At 45.3% G+C, this 27,714-nt stretch overlaps 1 protein-coding gene across 6 annotated transcripts in view; it reads left to right on the top strand.

The window, feature by feature from the left end:
* The window catches only part of shank3a (SH3 and multiple ankyrin repeat domains 3a), a 777,353-nt gene that overhangs the window by 63,362 nt on the left and 686,277 nt on the right, over positions 1 to 27,714 (top strand). For all 6 annotated transcript variants that reach the window (XR_010967116.1, XM_068005245.1, XM_068005243.1 and 3 more), the window contains exon 2: positions 354 to 408. The gene's annotated coding sequence lies outside the window, so the exon portion shown is untranslated. The remainder of the gene's footprint in view (positions 1 to 353; positions 409 to 27,714) is intronic.

Genomic DNA, 27,714 nt, shown 5'->3' with positions numbered 1-27,714 from the left:
AAGAATATGGATCATTTATTTTCCCAATGAGGACAAGCTTCCTAGCTCAGTGATTTAGGACATGATAGAGCTCGACTCTTTCACCTTCTTTGAACCTTTCCACTGCTTCTTTTTGAAAGTAAGGCTAGCTTTGAATGTGTGTGTTGGTGATCAGAACTTCTTTCATGCACCTTATATAAAAGGAACCTCTGAGCACTTGACAAGGAGTGGAAAAGGGGGTTGTTGAAGAAAAGGCAAGAACAATTAGGTTGTAGAGCATAGGCAGTCAAAGTGAAGGGTTGATTTGACTGGAGCTGACTGTCATTGTGATTCCTTTACATAATTTAACCTCTCAATTATCTTTTAATTTCTAGGTTAAGGGACATCTGACCAAGAAGATCAATTTAACTTGTCACATGCTGTTGTAAGGTAAGAGCACAAGAGATTGATTCATTGGTTCTCTTGAGCCTGAGGTCGAGTTGACTGGTGACATGGGTCAAAGACTGGGACTAGCTGGGTTGAGTGATTGAATTTGATCTGCCTCCCACTTGATCAATGCTTGATTTCAGTTGATGTTCTGAAGGAGTTGGGGAGTCAGGACATTGGCGAAAACCTGTGAGCAGGGTAGGAATAGTGCATGCTGTGAGGAAGAGGGGCAGAAATAACTCATAAAATGGGGTTGGAGGAAACGTATCCCCAAATGCCTTCATACAAGGGATTTAAGGAGTGGCAGGATGTACATTTTATATATTTGCTGATTCCTGATTTCACCACAGTTCAGATGCTGATGGGTTCCAGCTCAGGGGCTGAAGCATTAGAGTCAACTGTATTCTGCCAAGCTTATGGTTTGATGTCTAGTTACAAAGAGCAATCAAAAAGGTTAATGGAATGTTGGTCTTTATCTCAAGGGGACTGGAATACAAAGGGGAGGAAGTTATGCTTCAGTTGTACAGAGCCTTGATTAAACCCCATCTGGATTACAGCATGCAGTTCTGGGCATCGCATCTCAGGAAGGATATACTGGCCTTGGAGGGGTTGCAGCGCAGATTCACCAGAATTATATCAGGGCTTAGAGAGTTAAGTTATGAGAACAAGTTGCATAAACTTGGCTTGTATTCCCTTGAGTATAGAAGATTGAGGGGTGATCTGATCGAGGTGTAAAAAGGATTCGATAGGATAGATACAGATAAACTATTTGCTCTGTTGGGGGAATCAAGAACAAAGGGAAATAATCTTTAAATGAGAGAGAGGCCATTCAGGAAGCACTTTTTCACACAGTAGAAATCTGGAACTCTCTCCCCAAAAGGCTGGGACAATTGGAGCTTTCAAAACTGAGATTGATATATTTTTATTAGGCAAGGGCATCGAGGGAAATGGAGAAAAGGTGGGAAAATAGAGTTGAGGTGCAGGTCAGCCATGATCTAACTGAATGGTGGGGCAGGCCCAAGGGGCTGAATGGCCTCTTCCTGTTCCTATATTCCGAGGCCTGGTGCAACCTATTTGTCTCTGTTCCATCAAACTGAAACAGGAACAGGAGTGGAGCTGGGTGAAAGGCCCTATTGGCAATTTTTCCTCTATGCCAATGGTCCTGTTGGATACAGTATGCTGGAGCTCCGAGTCTCCCATGAACACTGTAAGCACTGAGATTCTCAAACTGTGGAATGAATGGAGCAGACACAAACTTTTTCAAACAGCTCCTAGCAATAAACTGGTGTAATGTTTTAACGCACAGACCTTGAGTTAATGATGTTTCACCCATTTAAGGTCCAACTGAAACCTCTTCCTAAATTTCTAGGGTTTAACCTTTAAAGGAAGAGATGTAATTTGTGGAAGGAAGGGAGAGGTAATGTGATCTGAGACAGACAAAACCGGTGTCTGGGACGGTGGTGGGGGGTCCTGATATAAATACATTGAGTGGCACAGAGAGTAAAGAAGGCCCAAGACTGCCCTGGGGGGAGAGGGAGAGTCCCCCACATCATGCAAACACCCCAAGTGGGTATGTGTTGCTATTAATGTCAGGATTGTTGGTTATCTGGCTATGATTCAGCGGGGGTAAAATTCACCTTTGGGCGTTGGCGCAAAAGGAGCGATAGCGAGTTGGCTGCCCTTTACACGGGCTTCCAAGTAGCCTGAATTCTGTTTTTCATACGATGGAGCAAATAACCATTTCAGTTCATACAAAAAATTTTAAAACTAAACTTGGGAGAGTACAGTGTTCCTGATTCAGGAGATGTAACCAGCCAGGTTGGAAAAATAACACTAGTGGAGTGCTGCCTAAAAGTTAGGCGGAGTGCAAAAGGGGCAGCTGATTCGCTATTGCCTGCTCCGTGCTACTGCTCACGACAGATTTCAAACCCAGCATATCTGCACCTGAGAAGGTCGGGTTAAAGAACAGTAGCACCAACTTCTGGTACCATGAATGATTTATGTACTGTGAATGATTATGTACTTTGCATTACCAGGAGAAACACTCAACCTGATGTGTTAAATTGACTCTGTCTGAGCTGAGCATGGGGCTGGCTCGTGCTGCTGTCAATTTAGGAATATTTGCATGCTTTGCAGCAGTGAGGGGAAGATTTCCTCTGTGTCCGACGCTCTTAAGAAACCGGTTTACTATTTTGCTACAGTTACTTCATGAAGGATATTTCCTCCCACCCCCAAATGACCAAAGTTAAAGATACCTTGAATCTGAGCCTAGGATGATAAAACATCTCCACTATGATCGTACTGCTTGATTACATTGGACTTTATTTATATAGAATGTTAACACACCTCAGAATTATCTGAGTGCCTTAGATACAATGAAGTACTTTTAGGTGCAGTGATTGTTATGTAGGTGAATTTGGCAGCCAACTTGCACACAGCGAGATCCCATAAACAGTCATTAGATGACTGTGTTTTTGATGGTGTTGGGTGAGGGAGGAATGTTGGCCAGGACATCAAAGATTCTCCGCTGTTCTTCAACTCGTGCCATGGGACCTCTCACATCCACCTGAAGAGGTAGACAGGCCTCAGTTTACATCTCATTCAAAAGATGGAACCTCCAACAGTGCGGCACTCTATTAGAGTGTCAGCCTGGATGATGTGCTCAAGTCCTGGAGTGGAGCTTGATCCTTCAATCTTTTGACTCAGAGAGGAGTGTGCTACTTACTGAGCCAAGCTGATACTTAAATAAAAGCAAAACTTCTGGAAAGACACAGCAGGCCTATCGAGATTTATATACGGCCCCTTCTTTACGACTTGGATTCGCTGCTTTCATTTTCGATTTCCCACAGTTCACGGAATTCCCAAATATCACTGGGTAAAACTTCCTACTGATAACAGAAACTTCCTGTTGATGCCTCTTGTATTATTTCATCACCTCAGCTTTATAAAATGACTGCCCTGCTGTGAGTTGCTGTATATTTATTCTTTAGCTGGTGATGAGTCATCGGAAAAAGAGAGCAAGGAGCGATCGCAGCAAGAATGACTTCATACAAACATACGAAAATGACGGACAAGGAAAGACCAGTTAGTCCATCGGGCCTGTCCCATTCAGTCTGGTTGCAATTAAGCATCACGACTCCTAATGCTTCCCACCCACTCAGCAGCAGCAGCCGTGTCATCTCCTCGGAGAGGCAACAACAGGACAAAAACCCTAGGCCAATTCAGGGAAAAGGAATTCGGGGAATTCCTCTCTGACCCCCGAATGCGACCAGGAGACAACAGTGACTGTGACTTCTATTTTTCCATAATTAACCATAGAATCATAGAAAGGTTTCAGCATGGAAAGAGGCCACTCGGCCCATTGAGTCCACGCCAGCTCTCTGCAAGAGCAATCCAGCTAGTCCCACTTCCCCACCCTTTCTCTACAGCCCTGCAAATTTTTTCCTTTCAAGTACTTATCCAATTCCCTTTTGAAGGCCATGATTGAATCTGCCTCCACCACCCCCTCAGGCAGCGCATTCCAGATCATAACCACTCGCTGTGTAAAAAAGTTTTTCCTCGTGTCACCTTTGATTCTTTTGCCAATCACCTTAAATCCATGCCCTCTGGTCCTTGACCCTTCTGCCAATGGGAACAGTTTCTCTCTATCTACTTTGTCTGGACTCTTCATGATTTTGAATACCTCTATCAAATCTCCTCGCAACCATCTCTGTTCCAAGGAGAACAACCCCAGCTTCTCCAGGCTATCCATGTAACTAAAGTCCCTCATCTCTGGAATCATTCTAGTAAATCTCTTCTGCACCCTCTCTAAGGTGCAGTGCCCAGAACTGGACACAATACTCCAGTTGTGGCAGAACCAGTGTTTTATAAAGGTTCATCATGAATTCCATACTTTTGTACTCTATGCCTCTATTTATAAAGCCCAGGATCCCGTATGCTTTTTTAACCACTTTTCCAACCTGCCCTGCCACCTTCAACGATTTATGCACATAAACCCTCAGGTCTCTCTGTTCCTGTACCCCTTTTAGAATGGTGCCCTCTAGTTTATATCGCCTCTCCTCATTCTTCCTACCGAAATGTATCACCTTGCATTTTTCTGCGTTATAAAGCAGAATGGCTGTCATAATGCAAGGCCTTCTGGGCACACTGGGCTTTCTAAACTTTTACTTGAGCAAATCACAGAAGTAACATTTTTGAGACACTTGCATCACACTTCAGTTGTCACACTTCAGTTGTCACACTTCAGTTGTCGCACATCATTTGTCACACATGCAAATTTCTGCATCACACTTTTAAAAAAAAAGCTGCCAAACATTTACTGCTGGATTCTTCTGACATCTTGGATTTACAAGCAGCTGCCTGTCTACAATTACCCTCTAATTTACCTCAGAATGTACATAACAGGAATTAGCCTCTAATTGACCGTGAGGTGTGCTTATTCATATCAATTCGACCTTGTGGCCTTAAGAGGAGAGGGAAAGTTATGTACAGAAGCACCTTAGCAGCAGAATAATACATTGGAAGTAACATTGTATAATGCTCCTCTCTTTGTAAAGCACCGCATCATCCAACTTACCGTGAACAACACCTCAGGAGATCACTAATCAGGACAAAAAGCACTAGAGGTATATACACAACACTGGAGAATTACCAAACTATTGCTTATTAAGGCCTCATCAGCATTTTAAATGGCTCTGCAACACTATTGAAAGAAAGACTTGCATTTATATAGCACCTTTCATAACCTCAGGATGTCCCAAAGTGCTTTGCAGCCAATGAAGTATTTTTAAAGTCGTTGTTGTAATGTAGGTGTTGCGATTGCTGGTGCATTCTGATTGGCTCCTCAACCATGTATTAGTTGTAATGCATCTGACCTCTCAGTGCACAAAGTTTGTCCAGACTGTCGTTAAAAACAAAGGACCACCCTCCCCGAGAGAGAGTCCATTCTCAATCCAATCTTCAAAAATTTATTATTGAGTTCTAGAAGTCAAAGTTCAACAAAAGCTACTGCAACGATTATCTTCTGTCTTAATGGGATACAGTATTTATTAAATACACTGGAGATACCTTTGGACAATAACAATGTTGGGAAGCTGTCCAATTGGAACACATTGGATCTTTTCTATGGTGTCAGAGGGGGATGTCAATGGACCCTTTGATTATTGGACTACTTTCTGCTCTCAATTCACCTGGATACTGATTCCTGCTTCATTCCATTCTCTCCCTTATTCATATCACCCTTGTTGGTGTCCTGTGCTGTGGGCCTTGACCCTTGCCCTGGAGTTTTCCATAAGAGGGAAATGCACACACCTATTAACTGTCATGGAGTTCTAGCCCCCGGAGAGATGATCACCTTAGTTGCATAAGAGGAGTTGGGTGTCCATCGTGACAATGACTTAAAGGAAACCTCTTGACACGAACATGCTCTGTTAATTGTGGAAGTTTTGGTGTCTGAGGATTTGAAGTTCACTCGATGTTTTTGTGAGCGGAAGCCTTTCATCTTTCTCATAGTTCAATGGCACGGTTTTGCTTAGCGATGCGTGGCGGATGGTTTCTTTGTGTATCATACAGCAAATGATAGAAACAGAAAATCTCAAGGCCAGGACAGTCTTCAGGCCCAACTCGCGCTGTGCTTACCAGTTGTAACCAGTAATGTGTTTGGAAACCCGTGAAGACTAAATGTTGATGCCACCTCTTAAAAGAGCAGTGAGGGCGTGTCCCAGTGCCACTGATCCATTAACTGTGGAGTCAAAGGCTCAGTACAGATAATAGCGAGGTTGACCCAGGTAACTGTCCACTTGGATGAACCACCACCACCACAAGGGGACTCCAATGCCATCTTTATGTGTTGGACCAAGTTATTTCTTCCTGTACCTTCAACACAAAAATTTAACTCTGTGCAGTAAGGGACTGGGTGTAGAATCTCATACCATGCCCGATCGCTCATCATATCTAAGGTGTCTTGGGGATAGAATATAAAAACAGGGAGGTATTGCTGCAGTTATATAAGGTATTGGTGAGACCGCACCTGGAATACTGCATACAGTTTTGGTGTCCATACTTAAGAAAAGACATACTTGCTCTCGAGGCAGTACAAAGAAGGTTCACTCGGTTAATCCCGGGGATGAGGGGGTGGACATATGAGGAGAGGTTGAGTAGATTGGGACTCTACTCATTGGAGTTCAGAAGAATGAGAGGCGATCTTATTGAAACATATAAGATTGTGAAGGGGCTTGATCGGGTGGATGCGGTAAGGATGTTCCCAAGGATGGGTGAAACTAGAACTAAGGGGCATAATCTTAGAATAAGGGGCTGCTCTTTCAAAACTGAGATGAGGAGAAACTTCTTCACTCAGAGGGTGGTAGGTCTGTGGAATTTGCTGCCCCAGGAAGCTGTGGAAGCTACATCATTAAATAAATTTAAAACAGAAATAGACAGTTTCCTAGAAGTAAAGGGAATTCGGGGTTACGGGGAGCGGGCAGGAAATTGGACATGAATTTAGATTTGAGGTTAGGATCAGATCAGCCATGATCTTATTGAATGGCGGAGCAGGCTCGAGGGGCCGATTGGCCCACTCCTGCTCCTATTTCTTATGTTCTTATAATGCCTGTATTTTTGTTTTAAGGTGGTATTTTGTATTATTGCTCATGGGGATAGAGTTTCTGCAACCCTGGATGATATTACAAAGCTTATGTAAGCTTTCAAGATTGAGATCGATAGATTTTTGCTCGGTAAGGGCATCAAGGGATATGGAGCAAAGGCAGGTAAATGGGGTTTAAATAGACTTGTGATCTAAAAACATGTATGAACAGGCTGGAGGGGCTGAATGGCCGACTCCTGTTCCTTTGTAAATGAGAATAGAAATCACACATGTATTTTATGAATGGGAAATCGTTTGACAAATCCATTAGAGTTTTTTGAGGGTGTAACTTGCAGGGTCGATAAGGGGGAACCAGTGGATGTGATAAATTTGGATTTTCAAAAGGGATTCGATAAGGTGCCACACAAGAAGTTGTTACACAAGGTAAGGGTCCATGGGGTTGTGTGTAATATATTAGCATGGATTGAGGATTGGTTAACAGATAGAAAAGTTTTGGTCTCCTTACATAAGGAAGGATATACTTGCCTTGGAGGCAGTGCAACGAAGGCTCACTAGATTGATTCCTGGGATGAGAGGGTCATCCTATGATGAGAGATTGAATAAAATGGGCCTAAATTCTCCGGAGTTTAGAAGAATGAGAGGTGATCTCATTGAAACGTATAAAATTCTTAGAGGGTTTGACAGGGTAAATGCTGAGAGATTGTTTCCCCGGCTGGAGAATTAAGAACTAGGGGGCATAGTCTCAGGATAACGGGTCGGCCATTTAGGACCAAGATAAGAAGAAATTTCTTCACTCAGAGGATTGTGAATCTTTGGAATTCTCTACCCCAGAGAGCTGTGGATGCTCAGTCATTGAGTATATATAAGATTGAGATAGACAGATTTTTGGACACTAAGGGATTCAAGGGATATGGGGATAGGTTGGGAAAGTGGAGTTGAGATAGAAGATCAGCCCTGATCTGATTGAATGGGGGAGCAGGCTTGAGGGGCTGTATGGCCTATTCCTGCTCCTATTTCTTATGCTCTTATACAGGGAATGTGAATTGCTCAAAATCTCTCCACATGTGTGAAATTATTTCAGCAACCATAAGGACTGTTAAAGTCATTGATTCCAGAATGGGTGGGCCAAGGGAGGGCTGAAATCTGTGAATGGAGAAGGTTGGGGAGAGTTCTGTCTGTTATTGGGCAAGGGGTCCAGAGTTCAAGGTTCACCTCTGTCTTGGAGGGGTGGTCTCGGGGTCTGGATTAGTCCTCCTTCCTATTACTAGGGATCGTGCTGGGGGAAGGGCATTGTTGGAATCTTAGTTCAGGACTATTTGAATGCAGGGGACCACAAGATTGCAAGATGGGTTTGGAGAAACAACAGCCCTCAACCTTCCAAAACCCCATTCCGCAGTCTCCAATTACAGCTTTAACATCCATCAGAGTAGGCAGACGGGGCCTCGGTTTAACGCCTTTTCTGAAAGACGGCATCTCCAACGATGCAGCACTCCCTCAGTACTGCACTGAAGTGTCAGCCTGGAATCTGTGCTCAGGTCTCAGGTATGGAGCTTGAAACCATGACCTTCCAATTGAGAGGTCAAACTGAGTCAAGGCTGAAGCTGATTTTGGGGTTCGGGTTGAGTCTGAATGGAGCTGGGATATTTGACTTTGAATTCAGTCCTGTCTGGGATTGATAGGAGTTGTGTACAAACCTCATGTATGTGTAATGGTGTCGCTGTTCACATTGTAAGCCCAAAGGTGCCCTGAGAAGCAACAGTTACCAACTGCTCATGGTTTACCTGGACACCTCGTCACCAGCAGAGCCGTTGACACCTGAAGCCAGCCTGTGCCAAGGACTCACTGGCAGTAACAGGACTGAACATAAAAGGCTCTCAGCTCCCTGATGGTGCTTGTTGGATATAATAAGCCATGGTGCACTGATTACATTTGCCTGACCAGTCTTGACCCTGTGCTGTGTGATAAAGTGTTGCTCTCTCTTGTGACTCTGAAGCTTAACACAGTTATTACCAGGACTAGCGTCCCTTTCACTCATTCTGTCTCTGACTGAAACCAAAAAGATACCCGGGAGTGAGTTACAGGCTGGAATCTAATCGAGGGGTTCGGGGGGTTTATATATAGAATAACAGATACCCAGGAGTGAGTTACAGTCTGGAAACTAATCGAGGGGATTGGGTGGTTTATATATAGAATAACGGATACCCAGGAGTGAGTTACAGGCTGTAAAGTTCTCTGGGACATCTTCCTGATCCTAAGGAGTGCTGTATAAATGCAAGTTGTTGTGATCTTTGTGTATGCATGCCAGCACATATCTGTTTATTTGCGTACACTGATCTCTATGACTGCTCACATGCATGTGTTTGTTTTTGTGTGTGCTTGTGCATTTGTGCATTTATGTGTGTCACTGCATGTTTGTGTGTTTGTGCACACATGTGCCTCCGTGTATGTGTGTCTCTATATGTGTGTGTATTTGAGTGTCTGTGTGTATGTGTGTGTATTCCTCTGTGTGTGTGTGCATCTCTGTGTCTGTGTGTGTTTGTGTGTCTGTCTGTGTGTGTATGTTTGTATGTGTGTCTCTGTATGTGTGTGTATATGTGTGCATGCGTGTCTGTGTGTTTCTCTGTATCTGTGTGAGTCTGTATATGTGTCTGTGTGTATGCGTGACTGTGTGTGTATGTGAGACTGTGTTTGTATGTGAATCTGTGTGTGTGAGTCTGAGAGTGAGTCTGCCTGTGTGTATGTGAGTCTGTGTGTGTGTGTGTGAGTCTCCATGTGTCTGTATGTGTGAGTCTGTGTGTGCCTGTGTGTGTGTCGGTGTGTCTGTGCGTGTGAGTGTGAGAGTGAGTCTGTATGTGTGAGTCTGTGTGTGCCTGTGTGTGTGTCGGTGTGTCTGTGCGTGTGAGTGTGAGAGTGAGTCTGTATGTGTGAGTCTGTATGTGTGAGTCTGTATGTGTGAGTCTGTGTGTGTGAGTCTGTGTGTGTGAGTCTGTGTGTGTGAGTCTGTGTGTGAGTCTGTGTGTGAGTCTGTGTGTGAGTCTGTGTGTGAGTCTGTGTGTGTATGTGAGTCTGTGTGTGTATGTGAGTCTGTGTGTGAGTCTGAGAGTGAGTGTGTGTGTGTACGTGAGTCGGTATGTATGTCTGTATGTGTGTCTGAGTGTGTGGTGTGTCTGTGTGTGTATCTGTGAGTCTGTGTGTGTGTGTCTGTGTGTGTGTGTCTGTGTGTGTGTGTCTGTGTGTGTGTGTCTGTGTGTGTGTGTCTGTGTGTATGTCTGTGTGTCTGTATGTGAGTCTGTATGTGTGTCTGTATGTGTGTCTGAGTGTGTGTATGTATGTATGTGTTTGTGTCTGTGTGTGTGTATCTGTGTCTATGTCTGTGTGTGTGTATCTGTGTCTCTGTGTGGATGTCTGTGTCTATGTGTGTGTGTGTGTGTGTCTGTCTGTGTCTGTGTGTCTGTCTGTGTGTCTGTCTGTGTGTGTATATGTGTGTGTGTAGTTTATTGCCCAGTCTCTCTCTAGCTGTGCAATTATTTGAGTTTTGTGGTGCTGGTTGTGTCCTTTTTTTGCATCGACTGGTCCAAGCAATTAGCATCACCCCAGCCTCATCAAACGGACAATGGGAGAGAACGGCTCAAAACTTAAGAAGACACACAGGCTACATTTGAAATGAAGACTGTCTAATTAACAAGGGAACCCATCTGACTGCAATGGTTTGAGCTGCTAATTGGACGTTATCGAGTCAAATTTCTGCTGAACCAGACCTAGGGATGAGGTGCTTTTAATTGGGGAGCTATTGAATTTGTTATCAGGTGCTGTTCACCCAACAATGATCCAGTCAGTTCAGCGGAGCAGCTAGATGGAAGTGTCTTCAAGCTGAAAGATTAGACTGTTAAGGGTGTAGTGAAGAAGCTGTTACTGAGCTAATAGATCAGAGTTTGCAGGGCAGCTAATCTCGGGGAGCAGATGCTTGTCATCTGACAGATTCGATCGCTGCTTTATGAAATAGTCTCAGATATATCTCACCAGTTAATAAGTACACTGCCCAGAAGCTCCCAGATTCCATCACTGGTCTGTGATAAGCTGGCTGATCTCAGCCAAGGCAGCAGCTGCAGCATTACAATTGGTCTCAGTGCCCTGGGCTGGGGACAAACAAATAAGCAAGGGATCCCGCTCATGATTTCCATGCAAAGACCTCTCTGAGAAGGGTGCACATTCAAGAAAGGAGGGAGAGAGAATACTGATGCCAGTTACTCTGACAGTCATCACGAAAATGCTGGAATCCATTATTAAGGAAGTGGTAACAGAGCACTTAGAAAATCAGAATATGATTAGGTAGAGTCAACATGGTTTTATGAAAGGGAAATCGTGTTTAACAAATTTATTCAAGTCCTTTCAGAATGTTATCTCAGGTTAGATAAAGAGGAACCAGTGGATGTAGTATATTTGGATTTCCATAAGGCATTTTATTCACATAAAAGGTTGTTACGCAAGATAAGGGCTCATGGGGTTGGGGGTAATATACTAGCATGGATAGAGGATTGGTTAACGGGCAGAAAACCGAGAGTAGGAATAAACGGGTCATTTTCAGGTCAGCAGGCTGTAACTAGTGGGGTGCCGCAAGGATCAGTGCTTGGGCCTCAGCTATTTACAATCTATATTAATGACTTAGACGAAGGGACCGAGTGTAATGTATCCAAGTTTGCTGATGATACAAAGGTAGGTGGGAAAGTAAGCTGTGAGGACAAAAAGATTCTGCATAGGGATATAGACAGGTTAGGTGAATGGGCAAGAAGGTGGCAGATGGAGCATAATGTGGGGAAAAAGAGGTTATTCATTTTGGTAGGAAGAATAGAAAAGCAGAATTTTTTTAATTGGTGAGAAACTATTAAATGTTGGTGTTCAGAGAGATTTGGGTGTCCTCGCACAAGAAACACAGAAAGTTAGCATGCAGGTACAGCAAGCAATTAGGAAGGCAAATAGCACGTTGACCTTTATTGCAAGGGGGTTGCAGTACAAGAGTAAGGAGGTCTTATTACGATTGTACATGGCTTTGGTAAGACCACACCTGGAGTACTGTGTACAGTTTTGGTCTCCTTATCTAAGGAAGGATACACTTGCCTTGGAGGTAGTGCAACGGAGCTTCACTAGATTGATTCCTGGGATGAGAGGGTTGTCCTATGAGGAGAGAATGGGTAGAATGGGCCTATACTCTCTGGAGTTTAGAAGAATGAGAGGTGATCTCATTGAAATGTATAAGATTCTTAGAGGACTTGACAGGGTAGATGCTGAGAGGCTGTTTCCTCTGGCTGGAGAGCCTAGAACTAGGGGAACTAGTCTCAGGATAAGAGGTCAGCCATTTAGGAATGAGATGAGGAGGAATTTCTTCACTCAGAGGGTTGTGAATCTTTGGAATTCTCTACCCCACGGGGCTGTGGATGCTGAGTTGTTGAATATGTTCAAGACTGGGATAGTTAGATTTTTGGACTCTAGGGGAATCAAGGGATATGGGGATCGAACGGGAAAGTGGAGTTAAGACCAAAGATCAGCCACGATCTTATTGAATGGCGGAGCAGGCTCGAGGGGCCGTATGGCCTACTCCTGCTCCTGTTTCTTATGTTCTTATGTTCACACAGATATTAGGATTGGGCTCCGCTCTGTGTCCCCTACAGTAGAGTAAGCTTCTTATTAGAGCTGGACCATTCAGGAATTCCTTGTCAATATTGGCTGGGTATCCCTAGGAGTGTGTCAATATTTGATACCGGTCCCTGGGAGCGTGTCAATATTTGCTGGGGATTCCCTGGGACTGTGTCCATATTTGCTGGGGGTCCCTGGGAGTGTGTCCATATTTGCTGGGGGTCCCTGGGACTGTGTCCATATTTGCTGGGGGTCCCTGGGAGTGTGTCCATATTTGCTGGGGGTTTCTGGGACTGTGTCCATATTTGCTGGGGGTCTCAGGGACTGTGTCCATATTTGCTGGGGGTCCCTGGGAGTATGTCCTTTTTTGCACTCAGTTGTCTGAGGACCAGCCAGTGGGGGGAGTGGTTATCCTAGGGGTCAAGATAGTTTCATGTTGGCATTGCTGGAGGTGGGCGATTGGAACTGTATCAGTCCTCCATCCAATACCCGATAGGTTTGCCATACACCAGGGCACCGATGATTGGACAGCCAGACTGACTTCATAATGGGATCTGGAAAGAAAGGCCTGCCATTGTGGTTGGCCACCCTCCCACTGGGTGGAGTTTGGGGCAGCATAACAACAGTCCGGTACTCCAAAAAGTGTAAGAATGCTTTGAGAACTTCTGGCTCTGAGTCGCTGTGTGAGTACACAGGGGGTTAAATTGGACAAGGCCAGTAATTGGGCGCGGGTACCCCGATCCACCACTAACCCCGAACGTGCTTCCTGTGCAGGCAGGACGAGACATTCGTCCAGCCTGAGGACTTACCTTCAAGCAGCGTTGAAAACCAGGCCTGACACCACGATTCGAGGAAATGCGCACTTTTCACTAGCAGGGGGAGCCACAATCTCTTAAAGGGTGGATGTCTCTTAAAATCTCTTAAAGGTAGCCGGTACCTGTTATTTCCTGAAAATAACAGTCTGCTGTCTGCATGGAGTCTGAACGGAGATCAGACATCGCACACGTAAAACACAGGTGCAGGTCTCATCGCTATGTTCAGAAACTGATGAGTTACGTTAAAACATTGAATAAAGGTTGCTCACTACTAAATCACACAGCCTCCAATCTGCATGCCAGACCTCACCAATCTGCCAATCCTGAGTTTGTACCAGGCCTGCGAGAGTGAATGCACCAAGGTTCTCTGCTGATGCACTACAGGTCTTGGTGCAAGAGGTGGCGCATAACTGGAGGCAGCAAGTGGCAGTGGCTTTTAGCCCCTTGAGCCTGTTCCACCATTCAGTGAGGTCATGGAGGACCTGTGACCTAACTCCATGTACCCGCCTTAGCCCCATATCCCTTAATACAGAAGGAGGGACATCCTATATCCGCAGGGGAGCAAGGGGCCCTTCAGACATATGCTCAAAAGGCAGTGGGAGGCAGTAATGGACAAAGTCAATGCCAGGCGCACAGCACCACGAACATGGATGCAGTGCAGGAAGTAGTTCAGTGCTTTGACACGAGTGGTCAAGGTGAGTGAGGTCAGCTGTTAAGTGGTGTCTCCTACCAACTGCACCACGCACTACATCCCCCATCACCCACATACCAACAAACTCTTTCCATCAGTACTCAACTCTTCCAATCAGATGCTTCCTCTCACCCTCACACATTACCAATGTTGCAAGCCCACCCACAACTCACAGGTCTCACACACACTGGCAGCTATTCAACCATGACAGGCACATCACCGAGATACACGTCCCGCTTTCTTGCAGGAGAAGGTGGCGCATAACTGGAGGCAGCAAGTGGCAGTGGCATTTAGCCCCTTGAGCCTGTTCCACCATTCAGTGAGATCATGGTGGACCTGTGACCTAACTCCATATACCCGCCTGAGCCCCATATCCCTTAATACCCTTGGTTCACAGAAATCTATCAATCTCAGATTTAGAATTCTCAATTGAGCTAGCATCAGCTGCCGTTTGCAGAAGAACGTTCCAAACGTCTCCCACCCTTTGCATGTAGAAGCGTTTCCTAACTTCACTCCTGCATGTCCTGGCTCTAAATGTTAGGCTATGTTCCCTAGTCCTAGTATTCAAGTATAGGAGGCCTCCAAAAACAGTTACGAATGCATCAGCAGCCAGAAGCAATAATCCAGCAACTAACCTGTAAATCCTGCAAGGTCCATTTAAATAGCGCTGGTGGGGGTCCTCCAGGCACTCTAAGATATGTTCAGATGGTCGCGGATAAGACTGTGCATTGAGTAGTTTGTTAAGTCCCAAAATGGCGTCTATCACTTTAAATCAGCGTTGCACACCGATTGTATCCATTTTCTCCTTACTTTACATGCTGCCGGCATTCGGTATTTGCGCCTGCGCTAATACCTATACCAAGATGGCGTCAGGCACACGTCACGCTAGAAACGTGCGTGCGCAGCCAAGACACCATCTTAGCACATCAAGAGGCCGCGTAACGCCGAAACAACGGGCGCTACACGGCCCAATTTCTAGCCCAAAGAGCTTACCTCACTTCTAGCACATGCTGACGATGAGGGTCACTGTTTAAGGGATTATTTGGTGGCAAGTTACCAGAGGAGATGCCTTTTGGGACTAATTCTTATTCATTTAGAATTTCCATTGTTTGAGAAAGATGTTTGAGTGCAATGATGGCTCTTTGATTGCACACATGGACACATCAGGGAATTGAAAATCAGATACTTAATCTTGGCGATGGACATCTTAATTATTTCCTTCTTACGTTGCTGGGATCATGGGAGATTTGAAAAATCAGCTGGCTTGTTTTAGGGAAACAAGAAGAAACTCTGAGTATTCAACTTATTTCTCTACTGATGTTAATCCATGATGTGGAGATGCCGGTGATGGACTGGGGTTGACAATTGTAAACAATTTTACAACAACAAGTTATAGTCCAACAATTTTATTTGAAATTCACAAGCTTTCGGAGGCTTCCTCCTTCCTCAGGTGAATGTGGAAATGAAATCCTCGAACCTTTCGCATTTATAAATCACAGAACAATACCTGGTGATTACAGATAGTCTTTCCAACTGCCCGATGCCAAGGCAATCACAGTGTGCAGACAGAGAGGTGTTACCTACAGGGCCTCCGAATATACAAACGACCATGCAGACGCTGCGACAACGGATGAACGGACACCGCGCAAAAATCGCCAGACAGGAGGGTTCCCTCCCTGTCGGGGAACACTTCAGCAGTCAAGGACATTCAGCCACCGGCCTTCGGGTAAGCATACTTCAAGACGGCCTTCGAGACACACGACAACGCAAAATCGTCGAGCAGAAATTGATAGCCAAGTTCCGCACCCATGAGGACGGCCTCAACCGGGATCTTGGGTTCATGTCACGCTACACGTAACCCCACCAGCGAACAAAAGTTATCTGTTTTTAATATAACGGGTCATTTGCTGTCTTTCTCTTCCTTCCGGATGTTTCTATGTTTCTGCCTCTCTCTCCTGTTTTTTTTGGTTGTTTGTATATTCGGAGGCCCTGTAGGTAACACCTCTCTGTCTGCACACTGTGATTGCCTTGGCAACGGGCAGTTGGAAAGACTATCTGTAATCACCAGGCATTGTTCTGTGATTTATAAATGCGAAGGGTTCGAGGATTTCATTTCCACATTCACCTGAGGAAGGAGGAAGCCTCCGAAAGCTTGTGAATTTCAAATAAAATTGTTGGACTATAACTTGGTGTTGTAAAATTGTTTACAGATGTTAATCCAGCGCCCTCACACTCTCACTCAGTAAGCCCTCTCCCCCAGCGCCCTGTATTACTGACTGTATCTCTACAGATGTTAATCCCTCTCCCTCGCACTGTCACTCAGTAACCCCTCCCCCCCCGGCGCCCTGTGTTACTGACTGTATCTCTACTGATGTTAATCCCTGTCCTTCACACTGTCACTCAGTAACCCCTCTCCCCCCGGCGCCCTGTGTTACTGACTGTATCTCTACTGATGTTAATCCCTCTCCCTCACACTGTCACTCAGTAACCCCTCTCCCCCAGCGTCTTGTGTTACTGACTGTATCTCTACTGATGTTAATCCCTCTCCCTCACACTGTCACTCAGTAACCCCTCTCCCCCCAGCGTCCTGTGTTACTGACTGTATCTCTACTGATGTTAATCCCTCTCCCTCACACTGTCGGGCTCAGACTTTCCTCCTTCCGTCCTCATGTTTCAGATTTCTATATTTTTAAAAATGGCAGGGATGTGTAGATCGTGTAAAAGGATGTTAACGAGGGGAATGTTGATATTTTGCTATTTCTGTCCCAATCACACAGCATTCATCTCTCTCTCGAGTGCTTCTAACTCTCAATGAGCGAAGCGTTAGGGGCGACTCGCTACTTCTATGCAGTGCATTCTTGCTGAGATGAGCTTTTAGTATCCATGGTAACCAAAAGCCACACCTTAAAAGGCAGAAACGCAGTCAAGCTCTGGTGTTATTACATGAGCTAAACCCATAGTCAATCCCTCCAGAGCAGCCCTTGTAAATCATCGTCGCCATCATGTCACTCCAACTCTAAGGTGGGACTATCCAGTTGCAACATCCCAGATGTTGCCCCCATAAGAAGGCAGTGGTGCTCTTCTTCTTCTTGAACCACCGCAGTCCGTGTGGCTCCCACCATGCTCTAATGTTCTGGAGATTCACCAGGCAGCAGGGCCTCCTCCCTCAGACCTCCATCAGAGGCTCATTCTTCAAATATGTGGATAGACGATGAGTTTTGGCAGATTTTTGAGGTGGGGAGGGGAGGGAGCCTCACAGCCATGCTCGTCATGTCCTCACCTGATGGCCATACGCATGGACACTTTCCGATCAGAAGCGGAAATTCTAGCCAATGTTTTATCCTCCCTCCTTAGCTTTGCGGGGGGGTGCGGGGGACAGAGATCACCAGTACCACCCCAACTGACATCAGGCTCATTGCGGTCTTTTCATTTGAGGGATGAAGGTCTAGATATAAAGCTGGACATAAATATGTTTGAGTGTAGCAAGCTTGGGAGGAACAGGTGACTTTAGCCCGATGGTTTGAAAAGCTTTTCACCACTGGGGGTTTTCCTCATTTCATGTCCGGGTCTGTTGTAGACTCGTGGATAGAGATTGATTGCCGCGATTAGTTAACAACTCCGTTATTGAGGTAACATGCGACTACCAGGATGGTAGAAGGCGAACCAGATGGACCTTGTTCAGCTACAAGCTACAAGCTAATGACACGCAGTTTCCCACGCTGTTTCTGGGCAGCAATTCACCGCAAGTGTATTACAAATCAGAGTTAAACAAACCTGACCTCCAATAATGAGTGTGACTCCCCTCCCACCAGCAAACAGAAGCCCACCACCCTGGTGAGCCGGGCCATGTCAGGGAAGCTCACTTTTGTATCCAAGTCAAATAGCCTTTAACAGAACCTGAGGAGGTTCAAAGATCGTGGAATGAACCATCAGATGTTATATTTCCTTATAAAACTTTATAGAACACAGATAAAAGTGGGCAATGAAAATTAATTTGTTTCACATGATCTGTAATGTGTTTTGTTTTCAAAATAAAGTGTCTGCCTGGTAAAAGAAAAGGGAATATTATTTATACAGCACCTTATGACATCTTCCAGGAACATCTTGAAGTGTTTCACATACTGTGAGTTTAGGTGTCTGCTTTGGCTCAGTGCTCTTGCCTCTGAGTCAGAAGGTCGTGGGTTCAAGTCCCACTCCAGAGACTTCAGCACAAAATCTAGACTGACACTCCAGTGCAGTAATGAGGGAGTGCTGCACTGTTGGAGGTGCCGTCTTTTGGATGAGATGTTAAACCCAGGCTCCATCTGCCCTCTCAAGTGGACGTAAAAGATCCCATGGCCCTATTTCGAAGAAGAGCAGGGGCATTGTCCCTGGTGTCCTGACCAATATTTAACCCTCAACAAACACCTAATACAGGTTATCTGGTTATTATCACGTTGTTGTTTGGGGTTCTTGCTGTGTGCAAAATGGCTGCCATGTTTCCTCACATTCCAACAGTGATTACACTTCAAAAATACTTAATTGGCTGTAAAGCTCTTTGGGACGTCCTGAGGTCATGAAAGGAGCTATATAAATACAAGTCTTTCTTTCCTTTTTCTTTATGGGCTCACACTCTTCCTCTTCCCTTGCATTCTCACTGCGATGGAATCAAGCCCCATCACACTGTTTCCTTCTCTAACTCATTCTTTCCCAGCGTTTGAAGGATGTGCAACTCCTCACCTCCCTCAGTGTCTCTTTCCTCTTACAATCTACAAGGTTTTAAAACCCAAGCTTGATGTCCTCCTAACCACCTCATCTTCTCTCCTATTCTTTACAACTTGGGTACGACCTGGACCCTGGACCCTAGCCTTTCACCTGAGTTTCTCACTTATGAGAAAAATCTACTTTTCTAGTGGATGGTTTAACAACCTTTTTATTGTGGGACTCCCTGTGTAGTTTTGAGGTTCCTGGTGCTCCCCAATATTCCACACTGGGTTTCTCAGTCCTGCAGAAGCTTGGAAACAAGTGCATGTGCTGTTTGAAGGTCGAGGTTGCTGACGTTGCTTTCTGGCTGCTCGAGAAAGTCCCATTTGGGCCGAAGGGCAGGAATTGATGGCGAGCTATCCTCTAGTGCAGTCCATGCTTTTCAACAAAGGCTCTGCTGTCTCCAGAGAAACTGGCAGATTCCACCTCTTACCAAAAATGATAACAAATTGTATTTATATAGCTCCTTTAATATAGTAAAACATCCCAAAGCACTTCACAGGTGCGTAATCAGACACAAAATTGACACTGACCCAAAGATGGAGATATTCAGAGGAGTGGCTAAAAGCTTGGTCAAAGATGTAGGCTTTAAGGAGAGTCAAAGGAGGAGAGAGAGGTAGAGAGGTGAAGAGATTTAGGGAGGGAATTCCAGAGTTTAGGGCCCAGACAACTGAAGGCACGGCCTCCAATGGTGGAGTGAAGGAAGTGTGGGATGCACAAGAAGGCAAAATTGAAGGAGCGCAGCGATCTCGGAAGGTTGTGGGGCTGGAAGAGGTTACAGAGATAGGGAGGGGCAAGGCCATGGAGGGATTTGAACACATGATGAGAATTTTAAAATCGAGGCGTTGGCGGACCGGGAGCCAATGTAGGTCAGCGAACTCAGGGGTGAACATAGGAACAGGAGTAGGCCATTCAGCCCCTTGAACCTGTTCCACCATTCAATGAGATGTATCCTAACTCCATCCACCCGCCTTGGCTCCATATCTCTTAAAACCCTTGGCTAGCAAAAATCTATCGATCTCAGATTTAAAATTATTAATTGAGCCAGCATCTACTGCTTTTTGTGGGAGAGAATTCCACACTTCTAACAACCTTTGTGTGAAGAAATGCTTCCTAACTTCTCTCTTGAATGGCCTGCCTCTGGTTTTAAGGTTATGTCCCCTTGTCCTAGAATCCCCCACCAGCGGAAAAAGTTTCTCTGTATCTACCCTATCAATTCCTTTCAAAATCCTAAAAACCTCAATCAGATCACCCTTACCCTTCTGTATTCCAGAAAATAGGTGAAGGGCGAATGGGACATGGTGCTAGTTAGGATACGGGCAGCAGAGTTTTGGATGAGCTGAAGTTTATGGAGGGTGGAAGATGGGAGGCCGGCCAGGAGAACAGTAGAATAGTCGAGTCTGGAGGCAACGAAAACACGGTTGATGGTTTCAGCAGCAGATGGGTTGAGGCATGGACGGAGATGGGCGATTTTACGGAGGTGGAAGCAACAACAACAATCAGCAGTCGGTGAGCAATCACTTGCCAAAGGGTACTGCACACGGTGTAATATGTGTTTAGATGGCGTGGCACGTCCTGGGCTGGTATGAACGTGATATTCTGGGAGATCTCGGCAGAACTCAGCTTTTCAATACAATTGAAAAGCAAAGAAGTTAGTTAAACTTGTATAGAACCTTGGTTAGACCACACTTGGAGTATTGTGCATGGTTCTGGTCTCCATATTATAGAAAAGATATAGAGGCATTGGAGAGGGTGCAAAAAAGATTCACAAGGATGATACCAGAACTGAGAGGATATACTTATCAGGAAAGGCTGAACAGGCTGGGGCTCTTTTCTCTAGAAAAGAGAAGGCTGAGGGGTGACCTGATAGAGGTCTTTAAGATAATGACAGGGTTTGATAAGACAGACATAGAGAAAATGTTTCCACTTGTGGGGGAATCCAAAACTAGAGGTCATAAATCTAAAATAGTCGCTAATAAATACAATTCAGGAGAAACTTCTTATGCAAAGAGTGGTGAGAATGTGGAACTCGCTACCACAAGGAGTAGTTGAGGCAAGTAACATAGATACATTTAAGGGGAAGCTAGATAAGCATATTAGAGAGAAAGGAATAGTAGGGTACCCTGATAGGGTTAGATGAAGTAGGGAGGGAGGAGGCTCATGTGGAGCATAAAAGCCAGCATAGACCAGTTGGGCCGAATGGCCTGTTTCTGTGCTGTAGTTTCGATGTAACTCTTGGAAGCAATTTCTGTGTCATCAGTTTCTCTGTGTGTTCAGAACAAGCTGCTTCTACTTCTCTCATTACTGAAACATTCCCTCCCTGGTCTGATCCCGAAACACCGGAAAAACACTTTCAATATAAATACTAAAATAGACTTTAAAAACATTATCCTTTTGTCCCTTTAAATTTGGGCTTCCGGCAGCTTTAACTCTTGATGACGATGGGGTTGAGGGATATGGTGAGAAGGTGATTGATCTGAGGAAAATGGGTGGGTTTGTTAGGTCTAAAGGCCTTCCTGTTGCTGACAGGTCTTCTGTTACAGTTTATATAAAGAATCCAGAACAAGCGGGCACAGTCTTAAAATTAGAGCTGGGCCAGTCGGGAGGGAAATCACAAAGCACTTTTTTCACACAAAGGATATGGAAATCTGGAACTCTCTCCCCCAAAAGGCTGTGAATGCTGGGGGTCAATTGGAGCTTTCAAGACTAAGATCGCTAGATTTTTGTTGGGTAAGGGTATCAAGGGATATGAAGCAAAGGCACGTAAATGGGGTTGAGGTACAGATCAACCATGATCTAATTGAATAGCAGAACAGGCTCGATGGGCTGAATGGCCTCCTCCTGTTCCTATGACATTGAATCCTGCTCTGGGCTAGAGATGATTTTACTCTCCTATGACACTTCTGGGTGATTTGTGCCGTGTTTGATTTTGAAAGAATCTGGGTGGTCTTTCGAATGTTTTGACATGGTACCACTCAGAGCTGCAGACTGGGTCAGGAGATTTACACCAATTTACTGCCCTGCAGAATTGTGCACACGTTATTCGAGCTCCCTGTTATTTCAACGAAGAATCTCTGCATGTCGACCCAGGTCCCAGTTGTGTCTTATTTCGATTGAACGCTGGGCTCCCAGCCAGTGCCTTAGGCAGTTTAGGAGTGGAATCTGGAAGCACTTTTTCACACAAAGGGCAGAGGAAATCTGGAAATCTCTCCCCCAAAAGGCTGTGGATGCTGGGGGTCAATTGAAAAAGATGATAGATTTTTGTTAGGTAAGGGTATCAAAGATTATGAAGCAAAGGCAGGTAAATTGAATTGAGGTACAGATCAGCCATGATCTAATTGAATGGCGGAACAGGCTCGAGGGCCTGAATGGCTTATTCGTGTTTTTATGTTTCTATATATGTTTCTCTAGCCTTTCCTCATAACTAAAGCATCTCATCCCTGGTATCATCTCAGCAAATCTCTGCACCCCCATCATGTCCTTGATATCCTTTCTAAAGTAATGCTCCCAAAACTGGACACCATATTCTAACTGTGACCTAACTGATGATTCGTACAAAGCCACTTTGCTTTTGTACCCTATACCTTTTATTTTTTTTAGAATACCTAGGATCCCATATACTTTTTTAGCAGCTTTATCAATTTGTCCTTCCACTTTTAAAGATTTGTGTATCTGACCACCTAAGTCTCCACTCTTCTCTACTCCTTTTAAAGTTTTACCATTTAGTGTACGTTTCCTCCCCTTATTCATAGAAACATAAAAACATAGAAAATAGGAGCAGGAGTAGGCCATTTGACCCTTCGAGCCTGCTCCGCCATTCAATATGATCGTGGCTGATCCTCTATCTCAATACCATATTCCCGCTCTCTCCCCATACCCCTTGATGCCTTTTGTGTCTAGAAATCTATCTAGCTCCTTCTTAAATATATTCAGTGACTTGGCCTCCACAGCCTTCTGTGGTAGAGAATTCCACAGATTCACCACCCTCTGAGTGAGGAAATTTCTCCTCATCTCAGTCTTAAATGCCCTACCCCATATTTTGAGACTGTGACCCCTCGTTCTAGATCCCCCAGCCAGGGGAAACATCCTCCCTGCATTAAGTGTGTCGAGCCCTGTCATAATTTTATACGTTTCAATGAGATCCCCTCTATTCTTCTAAACTCTAGTGAATACAGGCCTAGTCGACCCAATCTCTCCTCATACGACAGTCCTGCCATCCCAGGAATCAGTCCGGTGAATCTTCGCTGCACTCCCTCTATGGCAAGTATAGCCTTTCTTAGGTAAGGAGACCAAAGCTGCACACAGTACTCCAGGTGTGGTCTCACCAAGGCCCTGTATAACTGCAGTAAGACATCCTTGCTCCTGTACTCAAATCCTCTTGCAATGAAGGACAAAATCCATTTGCCTTCCTAACTGCTTGCTGTACCTCCATCCTCCCAACATGTTTCACCTCACATTTCTCCCCATCAAATTTCACCTGACATCTCTCTGCCCAACCTACTAACCTGTCTCTGTCCTCCTGAAGTCACTTACAGTCCTCTTCACAGTTAACCGCACTCCCTCTTTTTTATTTTTTTGATAATGTGCCCCCTATACTCAAGTCCAGATCATTTCTTTATATCTGTATTGAGCATTGCAGTGGTTCCAACACTCAGCCCTGGACCACACTATTGTTAAAGGAGGCCTTTCCTTAATCAACTTCCTATCCGTGGAGTGACACTACCATTAATACCATGTGCCTTAATTTTAGCAAAAGCCTCTGATGTGGCACCTTAACAAATGCCTTTCTTGAGTAAGAAGGGAGATGGTGACAAAACAAGAAGTGGTGAGAGATCAGGAGTTACGGGTGGTGGAATCAGATCGGGAGTCAGTAGGAGGTGGAGTCAGATCGGGAATCAGGAGGAGGTGGAGTCAGATCGGCAGTCAGTAGGAGGTGGAGTCTGATCGGGAGTCAGGAGGAGGTGGAGTCAGATCGGGAATCAGGAGGAGGTGGAGTCAGATCGGGAGTCAGTAGGAGGTGGAGTCAGATCGGGAGTCAGTAGGAGGTGGAGTCAGATCGGGAATCAGTAGGAGGTGGAGTCAGATCGGGAGTCAGTAGGAGGTGGAGTCAGATCGGGAGTCAGGAGGAGGTGGAGTCGGATCGGGAGTCAGGAGGAGGTGGAGTCGGATCGGGAGTCAGGAGGAGGTGGAGTCGGACCGGGAGTCAGGAGGAGGTGGAGTCAGACCGGGAGTCAGGAAGAGGTGGAGTCGGATCGGGAGTCAGGAGGAGGTGGAGTCTGATCGGGAGTCAGGAGGAGGTGGAGTCTGATCGGGAGTCAGGAGGAGGTGGAGTCTGATCGGGAGTCAGGAGGAGGTGGAGTCGGATCGGGAGTCAGGAGGAGGTGGAGTCGGATCGGGAGTCAGGAGGAGGTGGAGTCGGATCGGGAGTCAGGAGGAGGTGGAGTCGGACCGGGAGTCAGGAAGAATCAGATCGGGAGTCAGGAGGAGTCGGATCGGGAGTCAGATCAGCAACATTCTATGACCCGATGCTAAATGTTTGGGTTACGTGAGGTTTTGAAGCTAAATCCTGAAAGTCTGCACTATCTGAACAATTCACATTTGATGGACATAATCCGTGTTGCGTGTTACAGATCACAGAAAGTGGTGAGAGATCAGGAGATATGGGTGGTGGTGATAGATAGGAAGTCAGTAGGAACTAACTCCTGATTTCTCACCGTTGCTAACCTGCTCGCACCCAGAAATTATTCTAGTTCTTTATAAACGGTTAATCTATACACCATTAATTGTATTTGCTGAGACACTCTCTGAATCTGAAATAGTCTGTGGGCAAAAACACAATTCTTCACCTTGAGGCCTTTGTTTCCTTTTATACTCAAGGCTTCTAGTTGTGTAATCACAGTTTAAGTGTAAATAATTTCCCTCTAGCTGCTTAAATATTTGTCTAATTTTAAAGGGTAAAGCACCACGGGAGTCCATTGGTGTCCAGGGCGTCTGAACATTCGAATATTCCCTGGGAGATTTCACAACGGGAATTCTCTTTCCTCTCGGCATACGCCCAAACAAGACAGCCTCAAAAAACCTGACAACTCAAAAAAACAACCCAAATTCAAAAAGCCCTGAACACAGAGAGCTATGACTCGGGTCCACGACCTGATGGTGATAGAATAGATTAAATCCCACTATACTGGTGATTTTGGATTACATATCACAATTTATTCCACTTTTTCCATGGAAACTAAAAGCCAAAGACCTTGCCCATAACATGTGAAGACAAATATTTACACTGAGAGGGCAGTGGGACATGAGCTTCTTATAACTCAAGCTACACGATATTCCATCACTTCCACTGCAGGGAGAAACTGAGGGACACAATGAGTGGCTGATATAGAAACTTAGGAAGGGGACAAGAGCACTGAAGAGGTGAAGTATATTCCTGGGGAGAAGGGAGGGGGGGGTGTCTGCAAGTATGGACACCTGCTGTCCCATGCCAGACACTTTGATTTTTGATACTTTGGGGGTAATTTTAACTTAACTCGTCTGGCGGGAAACCCATGCGGGGCATTAAACCAGATTTGCGCCTGATCTCATCAGTTTCCCGACGGGCAGGTTAAGTCAGAATTGCCACCTTCGTTGGTACATTTTCTAGCATTTTGGAGTCTTACTGTAACTCTGCCTTTGAAGACAAAAATAACTTATTCTGGAAGGGGTGCAGATAATTAAACTATTTAAATAAAGTGCTTAGGACAAATTTGCATTGATTCTTGTACCATCAGCAGTTGATACACTGGGGCTGTAACACAGCAGGCTCTTGGTCTAATTGGCATTGGGCCAAGGGATTCACACACCGAAACTCGATGCTTCCTAAAGCCCATTTCAATAGATTCACTGCTATTCATTAATGCTGATTAAATCACCGCTCTACAAGAAGAACATAGCTGAACTGGCATTTCTTCACACAAAGGGTAGTGGAAATCTGGAACTCTCTCCCACAAAAAAATTGTAGATGCTAAGAGTATTGGAGCTTCCAAGACTGAGATTGATCGATTTTCGTTAGATAAAGTTATTAGGGATATGGAGCTAAGGCGGGTAAATGGAGTTGAGGTACAGATCAGCCATCATCTAATTGAATGGCGAGACAAGCTCGAGACGCTGAATGAGGTCCTCCTGTTCCAGTGTTCCAGATGGTAAAGAATGGGATTCAGAATAAGGATACCATTCCTTGTTCTATTCTTTAGCAGGGACTTTAGAGCGTCTCTGGATTTTACAGCTGAATTTGATGCGGTTGCTCACTGGGGACAGTGGTCAATCACTGGGGACAGAGGTCTAGTAAGGGGTCGAATGAACGAGATGGTGAGCAGCGCATCACCCACACCAGTGGCTGGCGGAATGATGCTAATCTCCTCATCCCCCAATGATGTATCGATGGCTGCTCCATTATTACCCAGGTACCACAGGTCAGTGCGCTGCTCCAATTGCCTCCCGATCATGTGAGTGGCCCAGCTGAAAGCCAGCAGACACTCAGACTGTGCAGAGGGATTATTCAGCTCAAGGAGTGGCATCAGGAATCAGCAGTACAGGGTTTCCCTGCAGAGAATCCCCTTGGAGAAGGAGCAGTCCCCTTCTTTTGATTCCCTTGTATGCGCAAGCCCTGCCGTGAATCAACAACTACTTGCATTTATATACTGCCTTTAAAGTAGTTGAATGTCCCAAGCCACATAGGACTCAGCGTTCTTTCAACCCCACTATTTACAGGAAGATGCAATACTGCTTGCAATGGAATTCTGCAAACCGCTCTTTTTGAAGAGCGTCGGCTAAGAATTCTTTGAGGAGAAACGGAGCTGACACCCGTCAATGGGAACCATGATTCTCCGAGCTGCAGCAGTTCATGGAGAAACCCATTAATGCTTTTATTGTGGGCGCTAACTGCCTTCCACTTAGAACGGTAAAAGGCACTGCCACAGACGCTGGCTGTTTACGGAGCAGATGTTCTCAGCTCAATGCAGCTGTACAGTGTCACTATCTTCATTCGTGGCTGTTTAATTCGGGACAGTGAGCAGTCACTTCCTGTTAGGTCAGTATCTTATGGCTTTCAGACCTAATTTTGTTTATAACAGTAGAATCTATTCTGCCAGGTCTCTGTTTCCATCCAGCTATTTACCCACCTGACTGTGTGTGTTTTTTATATGTAAGAGCTGACTAATGTTTCCTCTTGACTCCCATCAAGTCCCATTCCCAGAGGTGGTCAGGAGCACTTCAGTATGTCAGCTAACTAGCTGTTCCTCGTGTGTGAGTCTAGACTGAGTGTTGGCAATGTATTTGAATGTAGAGGAGGGGGTCCTCATGGCCAGTCCTATCCTCATCTGCTGTCCTCACTGACACTTCCAGCAGGAACCAGTAGACTGAGTGCCAAACGTGACTCTTAAATACCAGTTCAATTACATTCACACTTAACATGTAACCATGTCCAATCCTGCCCCTGACAGGAAGGTAGGATCTTGGCTAATGACCATCTTTGAAGAGGAATTTACGACTGAGGTTCCTTAATTAGCTGCGATTCGTTGTTTTTCCCCTCTCCTAAGAGGTGAGGAGAAGGAAGGATGGGGATACAGGGACAAGTCCAGTAAGAAGTGGGCTGAGTATGTATGGGCCTGATGACCCCTTCCCATCCTGAGTAAGGAACATAGCAAATCCCATCCCCGATCAAATATCTATCTAGCTCCTTTTTGAAGGAGTTAGTCATCTCAACCCTTGGTGCTTTTGCTGACATAGTGTGAATTGAGATATTTATGCGCAGACCAGTATTAGCAGGAGGGAGCTAAGGGACAGTA

The sequence above is a fragment of the Heptranchias perlo genome, chromosome 24 (assembly GCF_035084215.1).
Source record: "Heptranchias perlo isolate sHepPer1 chromosome 24, sHepPer1.hap1, whole genome shotgun sequence".
NCBI classification, from domain to species: Eukaryota; Metazoa; Chordata; class Chondrichthyes; order Hexanchiformes; family Hexanchidae; genus Heptranchias; species Heptranchias perlo.
Note: the sequence above shows the minus strand (reverse complement) of the source record. Positions and strands in the feature narration are given on the sequence as shown.